The sequence below is a fragment of the Falco cherrug genome, chromosome 18 (genome assembly GCF_023634085.1).
Source record: "Falco cherrug isolate bFalChe1 chromosome 18, bFalChe1.pri, whole genome shotgun sequence".
Taxonomy (NCBI): Eukaryota; Metazoa; Chordata; class Aves; order Falconiformes; family Falconidae; genus Falco; species Falco cherrug.
The window spans coordinates 1,434,719-1,454,355 of record NC_073714.1 but is presented as its reverse complement, the minus strand read 5'-3'; the positions used below and the strand labels follow the sequence as shown (position 1 = coordinate 1,454,355).

General features: G+C 52.8%; 1 protein-coding gene across 3 annotated transcripts in view; it reads right to left on the bottom strand.

Moving 5' to 3' along the window:
- ZMAT4 (zinc finger matrin-type 4) overlaps positions 1-10,132 on the bottom strand; it is a 67,096-nt gene extending 56,964 nt beyond the window's left edge. Inside the window, exon 1 of one of the 3 annotated variants that reach the window (XM_055696348.1) lies at positions 9,885-10,132. The gene's annotated coding sequence lies outside the window, so the exon portion shown is untranslated. The remainder of the gene's footprint in view (positions 1-9,884) is intronic. The other 2 variants (XM_027803723.2, XM_005438030.3) reach the window with 2 other exon arrangements.
- Between the last annotated feature and the right edge of the window lie 9,505 nt (positions 10,133-19,637).

Sequence of the window (19,637 nt, the reverse complement as noted above, 5' to 3'; positions counted from 1 at the left end):
GGAAAGACCTGTGCAAGCAGCAGAGAGCAAACCCTCATGCTGCAAATTGCCTTGGGGGATGATGAAAAAAGGATGCTGCCAGGTTTAAAGGGAGCTACACCACAGTTCTGAGGGTGGCACCATTCCTTCCCTACAAATGAGTGTACCGGGTTACACACATGAATTGTTCTAACTATTCACACTACATCGTGTGGCAGGATTTAATTGCAAACATGTGCTGACTTGAATAAAAATATATTTTTAAGAGGAAGTTGATATATTGTGACAGCTTTAATAAAGTTTGTAGGAGCTGAACAAAAAGCAATCACATTTTGTGCCTCAGGGCATCGATTCTGCATCCTGTACACTTCAAGGATAGGGCTCTGGCACTCGCTCCAGCAAGGCTGGGTGGCACAGCTTGGCTGCTTAGCAGCAGGGACAGCCCAGAAACCTCCTGAAAGAAGGAGTTAAAACCCATGAAGGCTTCCACAGAGGCTATACTGAGACACAGAAGTTGATGTAGTCAGATGGCAGAGCGGAGGGACTCACTTGTATGGGGATGCGGAGAACTGGGATGGCTAAGAAATGAGGAACCCTGGCCTGGGACATCTCTGCCACTGGTGCCTCCCTGCAGCAACAGATTCCCCTCAACTAAGCCCTGGCCAACCCCCCACCCCTCCAACACAGCCTGGCATGAAGCCCTGGCACCCGCTCCTTTCCCTCCTGCTCGCCTCCCCTTTTAAATCCTCCCACCGCTCCCTGCTCCGCACTTCTTCCCACCCCTGCCACCCAGGGATGCAATTCTGGCAGCTCTCATGGTGCCCAGCCACAAGCACCATGCTCCCCCAGCCCCTCTGAGGACCCACACCCCCCAGGGACCCCGCGAGGCGTCAGGGCATCGCAGGGCCGGGAGCATGGGGTGCAGCAAGGCACCTTGCGGCTAACATGCTGCAGCGCCAGGGCTACCATGTGATGCTTGTGGTTGCCATGGGAACAGTGGCTTCTCACAAAAAGATGCATAAATAGTCTCGGAGCCTCCACGGAGTGCAGTTCACGCCGCGGGCACCCTGAAAGTCAGGGGGGTGCTGCTGCCATGCCCCAGTCCCTGTCCGCGGGCCGGTGCCAGGGCTGCGCTGCAGCACAAGCCGCTGCAGGGGGAGAAGCCGATGAGCAGCTCCTGCGCAGCCTTTCTCTGCAATTACAATCAGGATGCCACGTTTATTTTTGGATAAGCAGGACCTACTTTTTCCTGTGGCTCCCTAATAATGTACAAAACAGTAGGAAGCGAGTCAAGCTGAATCCCGTGCCTGCAGCTCGTAGCCTCTGGTACTTTGCATAATCAGGGCTTGTCATTCCCCATCAGCTTCAGCTCAGAAACCCAAGAGGCAAAGCCAAGTAAGGTGGCAACAAGCTTAGAAGAAGCCTTCAGAGAACAAATTTACCCATCGCTAATGGAGGATTATTTTAATACTGCATTCCTTGATAAAAGCCTGCATGCTGGCCTAACTAGCTAAGCTAAAGCATCTCTTACCAAAACCAGCTTCAGCCCTAACAACACTAACCCCAAATCAGTTTAATGTCACTGCTTGCTAGCCGACAGCATTAAAAGCTCCCTGCCCAGCAAAGGTTAACAAAGTTAGCGACAGCAGAAGCAGAGATGTTGCTGGTTATCCTCACTGTCATCCGAGGCTGAGCTCCTTTCCCTCCACACATATAGTATTTGCCAGCCAGAGCTGCCTCGCCAAGAGCCACCCAGTGAGGATTTATAGGAGCCCAGGTCTTCCTGAGGCAGCCAAGCAGCGCTGGCCAGGAACCCTCCCTACTTGTCATGATTGATGGACTCTGTTCCCTTCAGCTACAGCTCCCCTGCCATAGCAGGGCTTTTTGTAATCAATGAAATGATTTAGAAACAAGACACCAGGAATGCAAATGCTTTCTATCTAAGTCCCCTAAGTTAGCAGGGAGCAGCTAAACCCCTGGCCTAATTTAATTGCACATCCAAATTCCACATCCTTTAAAGGGTATCAGCAGATCTCATTAAACTTCTTCATACTATCGTGTCATCTGTCAATTAGCTTTGTGTGCAGCAGCAACCAACAAGGAGCTTTATCTTAAGTAAAACATAAAACATTTACATGTCTCCTACAGTCTTTTCTTTTTCTTTGCCTATCTTTGATTTAAAAAAGAAAAAACACAACCCTTTTTTGGTTTGCATTTGTTCTCTTCTAAGAGGCATCTCCCAGGCTCATCCACACAGAGCAGCAGCATGCTGGACTTTTATCTCAGACCTGCCTTATATTTGGGAGCATTTCAGCAGCAAGCCACTTGGATAATTCGTGCTTCATTTTCCCCTCTAGAAAAAAATCCACAGCACTATTCTGTCCCTTACCAACAGACAAGCAATGAGAAATGGTTTATCAATGCCCACTGTAGTGCTCCTGCTCCACATGTGAAAGGGTCTCCAGAAATGCAAATTATTCTGTTTCATCAGTGAGAAATTAAACTGCTGTTGCAGAAGGGCCGGAGTCGGCACACTCCAGGCTGGGCCCCAGCTGCTCCTTTTGGAGACTGGCTCTGTTGCCAGGGTTTGGAAAGGTCTCCCTCTCTCTGCATAGTCTGGGGACTCCTGTTCCTACAGTATTTATCAGGCATCCCCTGTGGTAGCAAGAAGCAACAGAAAGGCATTAAAACAAGGTAATGTGTTTCATACAACATCGGTTTTCAAATTGGGGTTTCTAAGTTAGCCTTCAGTCATGGCCATCAGCCTTCCTTTTCTGGCTAAAGAGGAAATAAGGCTGAAAAATGCTTTTTGTATGTTCTGCAAAACAAGAAAAAATCCCTGTGCTTTGGTAGAGCCATGAAAATACCTTTATAAGTACGCACACACAGACCCAAAACTTCTAAAATGGTGCAGACTTTTCCAGAAAAGCAAACTGAAGAGACATCTCAGCTATACCACCTACCAGAAGCAAAGAGGTCAAGACCTGGCAGTAAAGGATTTCTGCGAAACAGGAAAGCATCCATCAGGTAACACCAAATTCCCAAAGCAAAGCATCACCTGGTACAATCAGAGCCAGATGAGAACTGAACGCTCGTTAAAACACGCCTTATTCCTGAGAAAACTGAACGTAATGGGGTTCACCATGATCTGCATCACTGGCAACGATGACACAAAACAGTCCCATGACCTCCCAGCACAAACAGCAACAGAGCTCACTCTGAAACAGTAACAGAGCTTGGTAATTGGAAAAAGCCCGGAATACAAACCAGCCTGCATTGCAGAAAGAGACTGTGAAACTCCTGAAGAGTTTCATAAATATGAATTAGTGAAGATAACTGTAGATGGCACCCAGAACTCAGTTCCATCCTGCTTTGCAATGTCATTTCTTGCCCAGCATCAGAGCAGTGCACTATGAATCAGCTCCTCGCACGCCTCTGTCCTCACACCCCATCCAAGCACATCCCATCCCCACGTGCCAGGCATCCCCCGTGAGCCCCCTGCCTGCGCCGGAAGCAGCCAGGGCCCGGGCATGGGCAGCGCTGCAATGCACAGGAGCTGCAGCCCAGCACATTGAAATTGCAGTAAAAACATCTGACAATTAAAGAGAGAAAAATAACAGGTTCCCACACTCCGTGTGGCTCCTGTCCCTGCCAGACTCCTGCAAACTACAGCCACGTGCTTGAACATTAGACAGATTAATATTGCTACAATTAGTAGTATCATGAAGCATCTCTGGCAACAGGAAATAACATTGTCATAAACTTGTGTAACACTTAATATTTTCAAATGAACAGTTGGATCCACAGTTATCATCCTGATGCTTTCACCAGTGACACTGTAGGACAGAAAACACAGAAATGATTAATTAGTTTTCATTTTAAGTCAAGCTAAACTCCAGCTCTCTGCCACGTGCTGCCACCGAAGCCCAGGCTCCGCAGAGCTCACAGAGGCAGTAAGCATGGATGTGGAGAGCACCAGCCTCCCGTGACACATGGTTACGGCTGCCAGCAGCTGAAATTCTCCCAGGTTCAGCCCAGCTCTGACCACAGGAACACAGGCACCACCAGCCAGCACCAGGCGCAGTCTGTGACCCCAGCGTGGCCCCAGCCCCCTGCCACCACTTGGTGTGGCCACCGGAGGAGCCCAGGCTGCGAGCCATGCCAGACCCACAGCCACCGCAGGACCCAACCACAGAGCCCACGCGGCCGGCTAACGTGCCCCACCCACGAACATTTCAGCTTGGTTTTTTGCATGGTGGGAAGGAAAAATCCCGCTAACCGATCCGTTCTCCCGCTTCTTCACCAAGAGCGCGTGGGTGCAGCCACAGACCCCAGAGCACTTCGAGGTATGGGCACGGCGGGCAGCACCTCCATGCTGCAATCCGGATCGAAGCCCAGGGGCTATGCCAGCCTGAACACCTTGGCCGTGCAAGTTTCTGCTTCTTACTAATACCATCAGCTCACACGTGCTTATTACACATCCAATAACAAAGGAGCTTGCACAGCATCCCATGCAACAGGGGCTTTAACCGATTAATTTGTGGTTTAAAAAGCAGTGGGTGTTCAATTGCATCCTGCTCCTGGGGCTTCTGACAAGCTGCTCTGGGTGCTGTAGATCCAGTGCTCAGAGTTTTTCCCATTTTCTTTACGTAATTTTGAAAGCAGTGCGTGCCTCATATCCAGAGCTAGCTGCTGGGTGTCATGTCTGTGGCTGTATCCTCTAAGAAAGCTTTAAATACCAATGTCTCACTTTGCCACCAAGTCCACCCACCGTTTTTAAGCAGCTGGATCAAATTTAGGAGTGGTTTTAAGTTCACAGCGCAGTTCCTTGCATCTCCTAGTGTTGATACTGTGCTCTGAGAGCGCACATGCAGCTCTATCACATCCAGCTCATGGGCAGTCAGGGCCTTTTTCAGGTACTCTATGTGACACACAGCTAACACGTATGTAATATATAAGCAAGTCGATCAATGGGGGACACAGGTGACACCTCTAAGGCCTCTATTGCAGAGGCTGACATACTGGAAAGATTGATTTATACTCTCCTGCCTTCAGAATTTGTTTCACCAACAAATATCTATTGGCAAGAAGCAGGTCCAAGCTTAACTACATCTTCTACACCATTTTCCCTTTAACCAGACAAAATAAATGTATTTCTGCTTTGGAATTAAGAGGAGCAACATTCTACCCCCCTATCACTTTCCAAATGAAGCTCCTGAAAGCCCTTTTTGAAGCTTTGTGGTTGTATTTCCAGACCTGCTCCCCCTCCGTGCTCTGGAGAAATGCATTAAATGAGCCCTTTGAAGTGCTGCTGCACATGAGCCACTGGTGTGAGCTCAGCTCAGCTTTCGTCGTGCCCTGGAAGGAAGGCAGCAACCACCACTCACCTTCCCATTTCCCTCTCATCCCACAGATGCCAAGGGGCACCGGGGCTGGAGCTGGCACAGGTCCCCAGCGGGGACACAGTGCTCCCCCCACAGCAGTCCTCACCACCCACCACCTCCCTCCAAAAGCGACATCCAGCTCCAGAGCAAGCCCCTCGCAACTGGTGCAAGCCCCCTCCCCTCTTGCCGCATCCCACCCTCCACTCGGCACAAGGGCAGTGCCCTGCGAGCTGCCCCATCTGCCCAGGTGCCCTGCAGTGGTGCACGGCTGGCGACCCCCTGCATGAGCACCTGCAGCAATGCTGCCCAGTGGAGGGGACCAACCGTACTGCACCCACAGGCCAAAAGACCCTCGACTTGGTGCCACCAGATCTGCACATTCCAGCAAAAACTCCCAGAACCAAACCTTTTACATAGGGGCAAACCATCATCATGGGGTGAATGCCAAGCACACACATGAATTCCCCCTGCACAGGGAGCCGGGCAGGGTGGGCCACCAGCATCCCCCACCAGCATCCCCCACCAGCACATTAAAGGCCTAAAAGCTGTCAAGCATCACACAACAGGCAAGTTTTAATATAGAGAATATTCATCTCCAGCCATTTCTAGTTAATGGAACAAAGCAAACTGTCAAGAAAAATGGGAACATTACAGTAAAAACAACAACAAATTAAACTCTAATGCAATCAGAGAGCAATTAGGGATCTATCCTCAGGGAGCATTTTGGAACTCTGGGTCTTTCTCAAAATCTGATCTCTCTGCAACTTTATTCCTTTCTAATCAATAAATGAAGAAGCGGGTGGCATGGCTACCCCCTCCCTGTCCCCTGCAAAATGCCATGTCTTGCTCTGCAGGAGCAGAAGGTGGTGGCAGGTAGAAGCATTCACACCTCTGAGCTGAGGAGAAATGCAGCTGTCAGCAGAACAAGGTGCAAAGGCAGGGAGAACAGAAATCACTGCCTGTGTCTCTTGCAAGGTGACCAAAAACGCAAAGACCCAAATGCTCTTGTCCAAGAGCCAGGCTGAGCAGACAGCAGAGCATGAGAGACCCTGGAAAACCCTCTGGTTTCCTATACACAGCTCCCACAAAAGCTACTGCCCAGAAAATAAGTATTTAATTCCTCTTGACTTTTTAAACTTACCCACGTACATGCATACAGACAAACACCTGCTTAACCGAATTGCTCGAGTATGCTGCAGAAAGGAGCAGGATGCCACTTGGGCATCGGTCTCTGCTGTGTCTGGAGTACAAGGAGCCTTCGGCAGTCCACGGTGGCACGGGTGCCCCATGACCTGTGCATTGCCTGGGCTGGCCTCTCCACCACGCCAGTAAGTCTGGAAAGGAGCGTTTGGCACATCCTTCCCTGCAGGGCAGGGCACACTGAGTGTGGTGACCAAGAAACTGCAGAACTGAAACAAAGGGACAAAGACGCACCATCCCATTAAGCCAGCGCCCACCCAGCCTCATCTACAAGCTGCCCGAAGGTCACAGCTGCAGAACTGACACAGCAAAGCCTGGCTCTGTAAAACCTTCCTTCAGGGGATGCAAACACAGTACACGCTCTCTGCAGAAGAGAGGGTGGCATGGCATGGAGGAAAGCCTTCCTCCTCATTCCCTGAAGCTGCTGCTGTTCCTGAGGGCAGCCCCATCTGCACTGCGCAGCTCCAGTACTTTTCAGCAAGGGGTGTTTTTCACACTTGGTAAGGAATAACAGAACTCCCGTATGTCCTGCTACCCGCCTGGCAGCTGTCAGGGAGGCGACCCCCTCCACCTTCAGCCAGAGAAGGCACCTGTGCAACAGAGGGAGGTGGAAGCCTTGACCTTCATCGGTTTCCATACTCAAATCCACTCTGAGGAACATCAGCAGCCCCGTTTTGGCCTAGAAATTGGCCCAGTTCTGATCTCTCAAACCAGTTCTGGATCTCCAGTCGCACCTCCTTCCTTGGGAGCTTAGCCCAGATAAAGCGAGACACCCAGATCTGACAGTGCCCAGTGCCAGGAGCAGCCCCAGGAGCCCCAGCCTTGCCTGGATCGTCTCAGACCCTACAGTGATTTTGGAGGGACTTCTGGGAGCCCTCCCAACCCTGAAGAGCACCTTGCAATGAAAAAGGGTCTGATTAGAGACTCACGGGTCTGAAAAAGATGTTGACTTTTGGTGAAAAGTCACTTCTTGCAAAGGAATAATCCTCAAAATATCCCCACTGTTAGTGTCTGCATCTGATCACTGACGTGGGGGATAAGGGCTGTTTGTTGGTGGGACTGGAGATTTTTCCTCCCCCCAACAGCAAAACCCCTGCACGGAGGGATGATAAATCCATAGCTGGACCAGACTGGCCATCAGCATTCCCAGGCAGGTCTCTGGGCATGACAGGGGGGAGCTTGGTGGTGCAGTGCCACACAGCGAGCCATAAATCCCCCAGGAGAGAGAAAGCTGGGCTGCTCACTGGGAGCAAGGTGCTAAGTCAGCAAGGATCAACTGGCTGCCCTAATTCTTTTGCAGACTGGAAGCAGCAAATAAACCAGATCCAGGCAAATATCAGCAAAACATGTCCATACACAGAGAACGCCTTTTCAAGAAGGGCTCATCAGCAATGCTGTGAATAGCTAGGGAGGCCTGTCAGGGGTGCAGTACGTGCTCTATAGCACACCTGGTAAAGTGGAAACGCAGCAGCAGTCCACCTCCTCTGGGCTTTTCAGCACAGGAGAGGGCAGAAAAGCCTGAGGGAGGAAGGCTGGATGCGGGAGGAAAGTTAAGACAGCACAATTCAGAGCCAAGAGAAGTGACTTCTGAAACCTGCACACACAAACCAGCCAGGTACACACAGAAATGCGATGTGGACTGCAATGTGTGGGCAAGGATTCGTTATTTGTAGTGACTTGGAAGGGACTAAGAATAATCAGATAAAATCAGTTGGGAGCGGTGGAAATCAATCTGAATTTTGGGACAGTCCCATCCCAGGATGTGGCCAGAAGGCAGGATCCTCCCTAGGGAAAGGGATGCAGGAGGTGCCAGAGCAGGTGCAGGGGCACTGGGATTTAGGAGGCTTATAATCGACAGGTCCACACTGCTCTGGGAGTAGTAAAGGATTCCTGCACTCCTGCCCTTGATAAAATCAGGGGGAAAGACCCATTTTTACTCTAGAAAGCTCCTGTGCTGCCCCTCCCTCCTGTCCCTTCCTACAGCAGATGAGTCACTGTCTAGAACCTTTATCAAAAATACCTCTTACAAAATTGTTTGTCGAGTCCCTGCCATTCCCCGCCTCACAGCACAGCGCAAGGAGAAGTAGCAGGAGATGCTCCAAGTCACTGTCCCTTTCCTGTGGAATGATGAGGGCCCCAGAGCTGAAACCCCTCTGCCCAGTGTCCCCCTGCCCCTCTCCAGCAGCAGCCCCCTGCTCCCCCAGGCTCACCCCTTCCATTCCAGGGCCAGTTGTTTGTGTTTTGCAGAGAGATTGCACGTGCTCATGCGAGAACCAACAGCACAATCTCACTCGGAAAATGCAAACTGGTGATTTTGAACTGCCTCCTCAACGTATTGCAAACCTTGTTCTTCACCCAGCTGAACGCTAAGGTCACTTCAACGTCAGAGGAGGGCAAAAGGAGCTTGTGGCTGCCCAAAGGGCTGCAGTGGGAGCAAGTCTGGCATCAGGAACTGAAGGAGCACTGCCCAGGTGTGGTATCACTAATCAATGCATACAGATCGCCTGCTCAGGGATCAGTTACCAGAGATCTTTCATGCAGCCCAAAACAGCAGTCACCTCGGTCATGCTGCATGAAGACCCCTTTTGCTTAGGCTCTCAGACCCATGGGCAACTCCGTCACAACACAGGGGGTCTGCCAGCCCCACGGAGACCACAAACTGAACCCCCTTGGCCAGCCAGGAAGCAGCCGTGCAGGCCAGCCGCTGCGGCCAGTCGGGCCAGGGGTGTCCCCAGGGATGGCAGCCCCAAGTGCTCGCTGCCTCCCTGGAAACCGGCTTTTGGTCTCCAAGCGGCGCTGACTTGGGAAGTTCTCCAAACTTCCTAAACAGAGAGAATGGGCTCGTCTTCCTGCATCTGCAGACAGCCGTGCCCCATCCCACAGCAGCTCCCGTTCCCACGCTGCTGTGGAGCCGCCTGTGCCCAGTCCTTTCATTAAAAGCACCCTGAGCTGCGAGGGGCTGCCCGGCACGGGGGGCTACCCGCACCGCCAGGCCTGCCCGGCTCACAGGTGGATGCAGCGCTCAGCGAAACTCCGCCAGCAGCGCACCGCCCGCCCGGCGCGGGGCCGGAGCCCTCGCACAGCCGCCGCGGGTGAGCCCGGAGCACCGCCGCGGGTCCAGGCGGGCACAGCCGCCGGGTGGGACCCCCGACCCCAGCTCCCCCTCCGCGGCAGCGCCTGCGTTACCCAAACCGCTCCGGCAGCCTGGCTGCACCTGGCAACTGATGCCAGCAAGCGCAACGGATCACCTCCCACCGCTCTCCCGCAAACGCTGCAATTAAACAGCTCCGATTTCCCGGCAAACTTTCCTCCAACTCTCACCAACAGATCCCAGCAACAAGCAACGCGCGGGCGGGCGGGGACGCGCCGGTACCTTGGTGCCACCGGCCGGGCTGCGGCGCGGCGGCCGGCGGGGCCGCTCCAGCGATGCCGCCGGGGAAGGCGCAGGGCCGGGGCTGCGAGCGCGGCGCCCCCCGCCCGGCTGCTCCCGCCGCCCAGGCCGGCTGTGCCGGGAAGGCGCCGGGCGCCGCTCGCTGCGGCTCCAGCTCCGCCCCCGGCGGCGGCGATTGGCTCCGCCGCGCTCCGCAAGGCCGCGCCGCCCGCAGCCCCCCCGCCGCAGCAGCCCCCGCCACCGGCGCCACCGGGAGCGACCCCCGCGGCCCCGGGCGGGCTCGCAGGTGGGGGGAGGGCAGAGCCGCCGGGGGGGGGGCGGGGGAGGGGATGGTGGTGGTGGTGGTGCTGCTCCTTGCGGTGGAAACGGAAGGATGCGCAAATCCGGTGTGCAGGGCACGGGCTGCGAAGGATATCGCAGGCTCGGGGGGGGGGGGGGGGGGGAACGTATTTACTCTCAGATTCGTACTTTTGCGGATGACGCACTTATTTTAATACCCTGGATTTATGGAGTGAGCACGCCTCGCGCTGCAGGCGCCCGCCGCGTGCGGCACGGCGGGGGTAAGCCCCCCACGCAAGGATGGAGGGCAGGATCAGCTCTCAAAGCAGCGGCCAGAGGAGAGCAGATGCCAGAGGGAATGGGATGGAGGGCAGGATCAGCTCTTAAAGAAGTGGCCAGAGGAGAGCGGATACCAGAGGGAATGGGACAGGTTCATGATCAGCTATAGGTAGTGGTGGCCTCCCTCAGGCAGGACCAGATGGGCCGCAGGAGCCAGCAACCAAGTGCCCAAGGCCAGGGGCAGAACAGAAGAGGGCATGGCAGGGAACAGGGGAAGGAGAAATAGTGGGGGATGCAGACCCCTGCAAACCATACGCAAGGAGACAACCCCTAATACAGCACCACGCACACATGCCCAGGAGTCTGCATTGCACAGCCAGGCTTAAACCAAATCGATCTCCCCACTCTGAAATCCAGTAACAGCTGAATTCAGAAAGAGGGTGGACTCTCCTTATTTTTTGTGCACAATATCCTCCAGGCAAAGCCACTTCAGAGTTTGGACTGAAAGTCCTGAACACCAGGGTGTAGACGAGCAGAATCCCATACATCTTCCTTCTGCCAACACAGAACTTCAGAGGCAATGTCTTCTCACCACCCTTCTTTCTGCTCATAACAAAATAAGGAGGGCGAGGACTGGCTTGGTACCACGCAGGGTTTGTGTCCCAGCTTTGCTGAATCGGCAGGCACTTCGCTTGCCAGCACGTGGGCCTTATGGGGACATGATGGAGCAGAGAGAGGTTGTGCTCCAAGCCTTGGGAGGTGAAATTGCAGTTAATCTGGCTCCGCTCCACCTCCCTCTTCCCATAACATTTCTCAGCAGAGAAGAGGGTGCTGGGTCTCTGCAGGGAAGGAGAGATGTCTCAAAGGTCTGTGCAGTGCAAGGCAATAGGGGGTTGCACCCTGGAGGAGCTGGGGGATGCTCATCTTGCATGCAGAGATATGGAAATGCTCCTTTAGGCCTTCACTTCCAAAGCCAGGTAAAATGAAGCATGCTTCATTCCCCTTCTGAATAACTGGCTAATCAAAGTGATTACGGGCCTCCCTCTTTTCTCTTGAAAGAGCTCTGCTGTCCAGGTATCACCTTTCCCAGAGCCTGATAAAAATGCTGCATCTTAAGCAAAATGCCTCATTAGAAAGTGTATGTTGTATAGGTAACAAGAGTAACAGCAAAATCTGACCGGTGCCCTGGGTGAGAGGTCTCCAGGCACTTACAGGTCAGCTGGCGGGTGGTCACTGGAGCACCTGTAAGAAGTGAGTCTGTTTAGTTTGATTTGTTTCTGTTACGGAGAGTCTCATGGATTTTGTATGTGCAGAGTGGCTGGCTGAGCCACACGGCTGCACTTTTGCTACCAGGTATCTGGAGCCTCAACTAGGTGGTGAAATAGACTTTAAATCACCTTCTATCAAACAAACATTAGAAAGAAGAGAAAAGACTTCACCAGCAATTTTTCCATTTCCAGCTTAACCTGCTTGACAGCAGTTTTGCAAACTACCTGAGCTGTGATGCTTCAGGATCCTGCTTGGCTCTTTAGCTGTAAAAAAAGTAACTGCTAAAGAGCATTTAAGCCATGCATCTAAGCCTCCAAAATTGACACAAACCCCTTAGAGCTGCCACCTGGAGCCTCAGATACTTCGGTCCTAAGAAGGGCAGATGAGCCAGTATTTGCAATGATGCAGCTGCCATCCAGGGAAGAGATATTTCTTAGATTTCTTCCTCAGGTTTTTTTGGGTTTTTTTTTAGGATTACATAATTCCCAGGAGCATCCCATGCTCCCTTGTAATGGCAGCATCAGCACAAGAAATGTTGGAAATAACTTACAAATTAATAAATCTTTTACATTTTTTCAAGGTGCACCCTCTCACCTTCTAATGCACTTGCCGCTGTCTGTCGCGGAGCACTAGCTGCCTTTCTTTGTGATTGCCTGTGGCTCCTTGACCCAGCAAGCATTTCAGGATGCTGCCTGTTCCCCAGCCGCCGGAAAGGGACACGAGGGTTCATGCACCACACCATTGCTGGGAAAAGCCCTGTGCCAGCATGAAGCAGCAGCTTTGGGGACACTCAGCTGCCTTGGAGATACAGCTGCGGGGCCAGGCCACCCTGTCGCCCCAAACACGGCAGGTGGGGAAGCTCCAAACCAGTCCAGAGACCAAGCTCTGTACTCTCAGCAGAGAGATGGGCAGAGGTAACCAAACGCTGGAGGAGCAGGCTGCACGGCTCCCCACCGCTGGGTCCCCAACAGCTGGGAGAAAGCATGCCAGCTGCACACAGCCTGCTGTTGCCACGCAGGCGCCAGGAACCTTTCCTCTCTCTCCCTGGGGCTGCAATGCCCCTAACGCTCCTGGAGAGCCTGGCAGCATCCCTGCAGCACGGCTCAGCATGGCACAGCCCCAGGGGGCCCACACAAGGCTCCCTGGACAAAAAGCCTCCGATCAGAACTCCCTTTTGCAGAAAAGGATGGCAAGAATGAGTAACTCATTACTGCCCTCCTTTGTGCCAAAGAAAAGAGCTGCCCCATGGCTCTCCCATATAGGCTTCGGCAGCCTTGGATTTGAACAAAGTGCAGGACTGGAAAATTCAGCTTTTGCTCCATTCCCAGCATCCTGCCAGGGCTCAGGAATGCATTTACTGGCCTTGAGCTGGGCTAACTTTGGAACAACCTGAAACACATCAAAACAAGGATCTGTAAAGCAGCAGCTGTGATTGATTAATCACAGTAGTGAAGCTGAAGGGTTTGATCATTTTCAAAAGCTCTTTAACATCTTATTCTGTAAAGGAGGGAGAGGTTACCACAGCCAAGAATAAAGCAGAGCACAAGCTGGAGCTGTTTTGTTCCAGGAAAGGCTCTAGACAGGCTTTGCTGCCTCGCATGGTGCCTCTGGGAAGCAGGCGATCCAGACAGATGAGCGAACCTGCCACGCTGCTGCTGGCTGGGAAGGAAACAGCCTGACCGAGGTGTTCACGCGCCACCTGCACGGGCAGACCGCTCGCCAGCACACACAGCCTGATCCTGCACAGGCTGCGCCCCTCAGCATTTTACGCGCCCTGAGCCTGATGGACACAGCATTGCAAGAGCCAGCAGGGGTGGTTTTCCCCCCTCAGAACAGCCCAGCCAGGGCAGGTCCAGCCTGTTTCGGTCACTGGGCACTGTCTGGGAGTCCTCTTCACTCTCATACCTCATCATCCCACATCCTCACTGCCAGAGGGCTGCCCGGGACGAGAGCATGCACAGCCTCTGCTAAAAATCCCAACCCACAAAGGGCATCAGTTCCTCTCTGCCTCAAGAGGGAGGCACAAAACCTTCCTTGGCTTGCAGAGACACCGACAGCCCTGCAGCAGAGTAACTGAATGGAAATGAGGAAAACCTCCTCACCCAGAATAAGCTTCCCCTTCCTCTCACACATGACGGCTATGAAATATTTCAGATTCCTTGTATTTTATGGGAAGACTACATTTCTCCCTTCCAAAAAGAAAAAAAAATATCTCTAATTTGACTCTGGTGGGCAGTCACATTGATTAATTTGCCTGTTCCACGAGCTCTGCTTCCTCCCAAAGGCCAAGCTCAGTGCTGTCCAAAGCAACCACGTGGTACAGTAACCATCACCCCATGGGGCTGTTCAGCAAAATATTTTTCAACCATGAATTAAATACAGAACCATTATCTGGTCAGCAATTAATTGGCATAAATGTCAGGGTGTGCAGAGAGCCAAGTCCCCCACAGTGATGCTAAGGAACAGCCCTTGCACAGCATGCAGCACTGCGCGGGTCCAGCTGCACAGGAGCCCACAGCCCCCAGGCAGCCGCCGGCTTCATGCACCCACCAAACCAGGAGCGGCAGCAGGGACAATTAAATACACCTGCCCTGGTACCCAGAGGCTCTGAGCTCACATCCTTGCTCTTGCCTCTGTGCTGGCAACAGGAACGCCTCTTCCCGGGTGGCTTCCCCTCCACACCGGCACACTCAAGATACAAGAACCAGTCACTCAACTCTCAAATGTTCTCACTTGCTTAGGTGCACCAAACGTGGTCGTGCTGGTCCAGCCCAAAGCACACTTGATGAACACTGGGCATTTACATGGCATTTCATGCTTCCAGACTGGTGTAATTACCTGCAGCAACCTTTGCAGCACTGACACAGGCTAAAGAGACAGACAACACAAACGCCCCAGGGAACTGAGAGTCACAGCCTCAAGGTGCCTGAATAACCCCACACCCATCACCTTCCTTCTCACCAGAGAAGGCAAACCCCTTGCTTTCCAACACCTCCAAGCAGACCTCACTTACACAGGGACAAGGGGCAGCGCCGGTGCAGGAGGGCATGAGGGTGACCACGAAGCCCAGTGCTGTCAGGCAGGACACCTTCTGCACCGGCGTGAGCACACGTAGCTGGCTGCCGGGCACCTGGGATGCTCTGCTCCCAGTGCTGCTGCTAGACTTGTGACCTACCCAAACTGGAAACCAGACTTTCCCCAGTGAAACCCTGGGTCTGACTGCTAGTAATCTGCTTTGCTGTGACATCCAGCTCCTGAGGCACTACATAGCTCAGTGAATAATTATAAAAATCTCCAGAAATAAACAAGATTCTTGGCACAGCTGTAAGCACAGCTCCATGTTGCTCTGCTGCCCGGGAGAATACACCATTGCTTTGGTTCTCTCTTATGCTGAGACTACACGTTAGCACTACAGCAAGTGTGGAAGCGTAACTTGTGGCATGATGTGGCCAGAGGATAAATGAGAACCAGGCCCTGCAGGACTATTGATCTACACTTGGTGTAAAAGCTCAGGTCTTACTCCCCTTTCCCCAAAAGAAGAAAACCAGAAACCTGCTGTCTTCAAAGCCATTTTCCTAATGAGCAGTGACTGCACAGGTCATGGCAAAGGCACCGCATGGAAGGGAAATAAGTAAGAATAGGATTTAGGTTTTTGACAAGGCACAGGCAGCCCCAGCTCCTTTGTGCGTTCACAGCTCAGCACCTGCACATCAGAACATGTTGAAGGACACTGCAATCTGCCCAAGCATATCATAACCAGGACTAGCTAGGTCTAGGTCACCTTGTTAGACAGAGGGGAGATTGCCGGAAGTAGCTGCATTTTGCACTTTAAAATCTACTTTCTGCCTCGTTCTGGTAAAACATTTGACATGTGGCCAATGCCATGCTATCCAGGGGACAGCGGAGGGCATCATTTCAGGCCTTCCCTTGAAACGCCACTAACTGGACATCATCAGCCTGTGGATTCAGATTGAATTCAGGAGAGAAGACAAATGATGCTCTACTGTGCAATGCAGCTGGCGTCCCTCTCAGCATCTGCTGTTTCCCTTCCCTCCCTTGGGCTATATGGTGCTATCCATGTTCCATTTTTTGAGCTGGCTGGCATTAGGGAATGAATAGGAAAGGAAACTGTGGGCAAAGGCATGGTCACCTCCACATTATAAGACACCCTTGCAGCAAACTCTGCCTGAACTGGGACCTCATTTCCAATGAGACACAGGACAAACAAAGCTGCTGGCACGGTGCTCCCCCTGCTTCCAGGTGTGCCACCCGCACAGGAGGCTGCAGGCGGGTGAAAGCTGCTGCACTCACCAGAGCAGCCTCCGGTTTTGCTGCAGCTCCTCTCCCAAATCCAATTCCCGTCTCAGATTAGAGCAGAGATCGCAGTCTGATGCAGAGCACAAAGCAGCGCTGGCTCAGAGAGCAGCAGCTACACAGCATACCTGGGGAAAAGAGACACTGTCTTGAGCAAAGCTTCAGATCACAGTTCACAAACCCTGCAGCCACACACATGCAGGATGAGGCCATTCTTGCAGCGAGGCCAGTGTGCAAAGCTAAATCAAGGCAAAACGTTACCCTGATTGTGCTGCCCCTGTTGCCCACCTCCTCCAGCAGCTGAGGACCTGCCCTGGGAGAAAATGCTGTTTGGCATCCTAAGAGGGTCGGGCTCCCAGACAAGCCCCTGCAGTTCCCAACAGACAGGGCTGTGCCTTGACCACGTTTTACACTTCTGCCCCCAGCCCCTCCCAGGCTGTTCCCGCTCTGCCCTGCCACTCCACAGCTCTCTCTTCTGGACACGGCAGTCCCTATTCCCTTGGGATGGTAACAGCCCAGATTCCCTTCTGAGGCATGACACCCTTTAGAATTCTCCTTTCCTGACATTCAGCAGTGAAATCAGAGCAGGCAGCAGCAGGGTTTTTGCAAAACAAAGTTTGCCAAGCATGGTTAAAGTGCTACGTGCTTCTTCACTGAGGTTTGTGGGCCCTTCTGCCAGCTCATGCCGTTTGAAACAACCTGAACGAGTGGCTGACCCTGGCTCCATCACACTGTTAAACATGCCTGTGGGATGTCCCTAGATAGGTTACTTTGATTTTGTTAGCTCATCCTCAACTGCAGTTTTTAATCCTTGGGATAACAAAAGGCTGAACTGTAGCTGCCTTCCAGGATCTCAGGCTCTGGCAGAGCATCTTAAGTTCAGTGCATAAGAATTGCAGCACCCAGGGAGCTTAAACAAAGAGCCCCAGGCAGCCCCAGCCTGAAACACTGGGAATAATGCCATCACTCACAGACAGGGAAAGGTGTTTGGAAATGCAATTTCCGAGGTCACCTTTTATCATCCAGGCAAACCATAGGCACCATGCAGAGCCTGAACGCTGCTTTTGTCAGCCAAGGCCAGCACTGGGGACTTCCTGCAATTACAGAACAGTGGTCACCACGTTTTCAAGAGGTCCTCTCCCACCTCCCTGCTGCACGGCCCAGCAGCTGAACCCCAGGCGAGGCAGAGGGGAGCCAGCTACCCAGCAGGACTCTATGCCAGGGATTTCAGTCCTGTCCCTGAGGACGGAAAGGCTTGGTCCACTAATTCAGAGGCTAAAATAATTCTACACTTTCTTCTGTGAAATCCTCACAGCAAAGCCTGGAAGATGCAGTGAGCCCAGACAGAAACGTATTTCTCCTGTGGTTACCCTGATGCCTGACCGCCAGCACACCAACATGCAATTTATGCCTCACTAGGCAAAACCCAGTGAAGTGTTTAAACTTGACAACAGGAGCATTTCTCTGAACACTGCCACCTCAACTGACCCCTCAACATCACAGGCTCCCCAGCACCTTGCCAACACTTACTCCTGCTGCTGCCTGCAACACTCTGCTTCCCACTGACCATTACCTCTATGCCAGTTCTGCAGGCTCCTCACGCACTATTTAACATCCAGCAGTCCCTCATTGCACCTGCTTTTTGCTGCTTCAGAAAATCAGTAGTTTCTCCCAGCCCCTCTTACTGCAGACGAGCACACAAGCTGCCCCTGTGCCACCGAGTGGGCAGCGGAGCTCCAGCACAGAGGTCAAAGCCCAGGCGCTGGGGGACAGCGTGGAGATGAAGCCCCCTCAAGTGGAAAGGCTGCCAGAAAGATTGGCTCTTGCATAGGGAAAACATGGACCTTAGCCCAGGCTGAGCTGCATCTCAGAGGCTTGTAAATAACAGCCTTGCTCGGCCTGTAGCTCTCTAAGCATTGCTAGCACCCTAGTTTTTCCTCTGGCTTAGAGGACCAATCTCTCTGCCCACACCACTAGCGTTAATCTAGAGTTAGAGAGCGATAACACACAGACTGGAGCAGATACAGCTCTCGCAGGAGCCCCTGAGTGGAAAGAGAGGCGAGTAACTAACCCTTACCTGCCAAAGCATCCTGAAAACTCCCTGATGGCTGAGCCAGGCGTGAGGAGATGGTGGGTGGAAACTGGACAAACTACCAGCTCCAAGCACAGATATAGAGGTGCGCTCCCAGCTCGCACTGCCTGCTGCTCTGCTCCCCCCTGCCCTCCACTGCTGCAGCGCTGCCAGCACAAGGAGCAGCTGCGGCTGGGGAAAATTGGTAGCAGTGGCTACCAGTGGTCTGCCAGGATTGCTCACAGTGATGGGAGATGCAGAGCAGCTGGGCAGGCACCCAGCGGAGCCTTCCTCCCAAGAAAGCCTGACAGAGAGCACACCTGTGGCTGGTCATCCTGGTTGCACCTGGGTGCTCAAGACTGCACAGGAGAAGGAAGCAGTGCTAACTGCTTTAATGGATTCCAGTTACCCCGTAACTGGTTACCGTAGATAGGTGCAGTGCTGTAGAGGATCACCCTGCAATGGACCGGCAGAGCTGGCTCAGCAGGGAAATGGAGCAACCTGCTTAGGAAGGGAGCACATTACAACACAGCTCTGCCCGCAGATCCCTCTGTGCAAAACCTGACATCAGGTCCACACATGCTGCGCTGCTGCAGAGGTCCCTTTGGGCACCGGGCTGTCAGTATCGGTGTTTTCCCAACACTGAATGAGGCTCACCTGCACCTCTGTGCAGTGGCGCAGCGCATTTGGCTTGCTCTAGATGCAGCTACATGAACACTCGCTCCATTATCCTCCCCAGGCAGGCTCAAGTGTTCGCCAACTTTGTCTTCCATGTATCAGTTGCTAAGGGTGCTCTGCACTGTTTGACACTATTTAAACCAGTGACCAGGGCTCTCCAGCTCCATGGACAAGAGCTGAACACACATCAGCAAAGAGCCAGCCCAGTCTCAAGGTGTAAGTATTAACAACAGGCTGTCATATGCTGTGTGTCACTGCTAATTTATCAGAAGGGCCACTTTGATTGGTTTCAATGCCTTTCCCCAGGGACACTGAGGAAAAGGAGAGTTGAGCTGGTTCCTTACTGTTTGTTGATTGAGATCTGCTCAGCCTTGGGCTCTGCATTGGCTGCTGGTGGGTCCCAGTGGTGGAGGGGCCCCGTGGGCACAGGCAGGACAGGACCCTCACCAGGATCTCAAAGCCTAGGATGGTGACAGCCTACAGGGAATGTCCAAAGTGATCCCCTGTGGTAAGTTCAGAGGGTGATACCTTGGTCAGAGCAGACGGTTTGCATATGGCTGCATATGGCCAGAAAGGGAATTTCCCTCCCAGAAGCAAATCACTTTCTCTGATTTGCACCCCACTATACATACCAGCACCAGGAGTAATTACCATGCCCACCCTAGCCCAATATGCAGGGTACTGTTTGTCTGCCTTGCTATAAATAGTTTACAGCACTGCTGAGCAAGGATTAATGACTTTTCTAATTATGCCTCCTTCAGCTGGTGACAGGGGAATGATACTGTGCAGATGT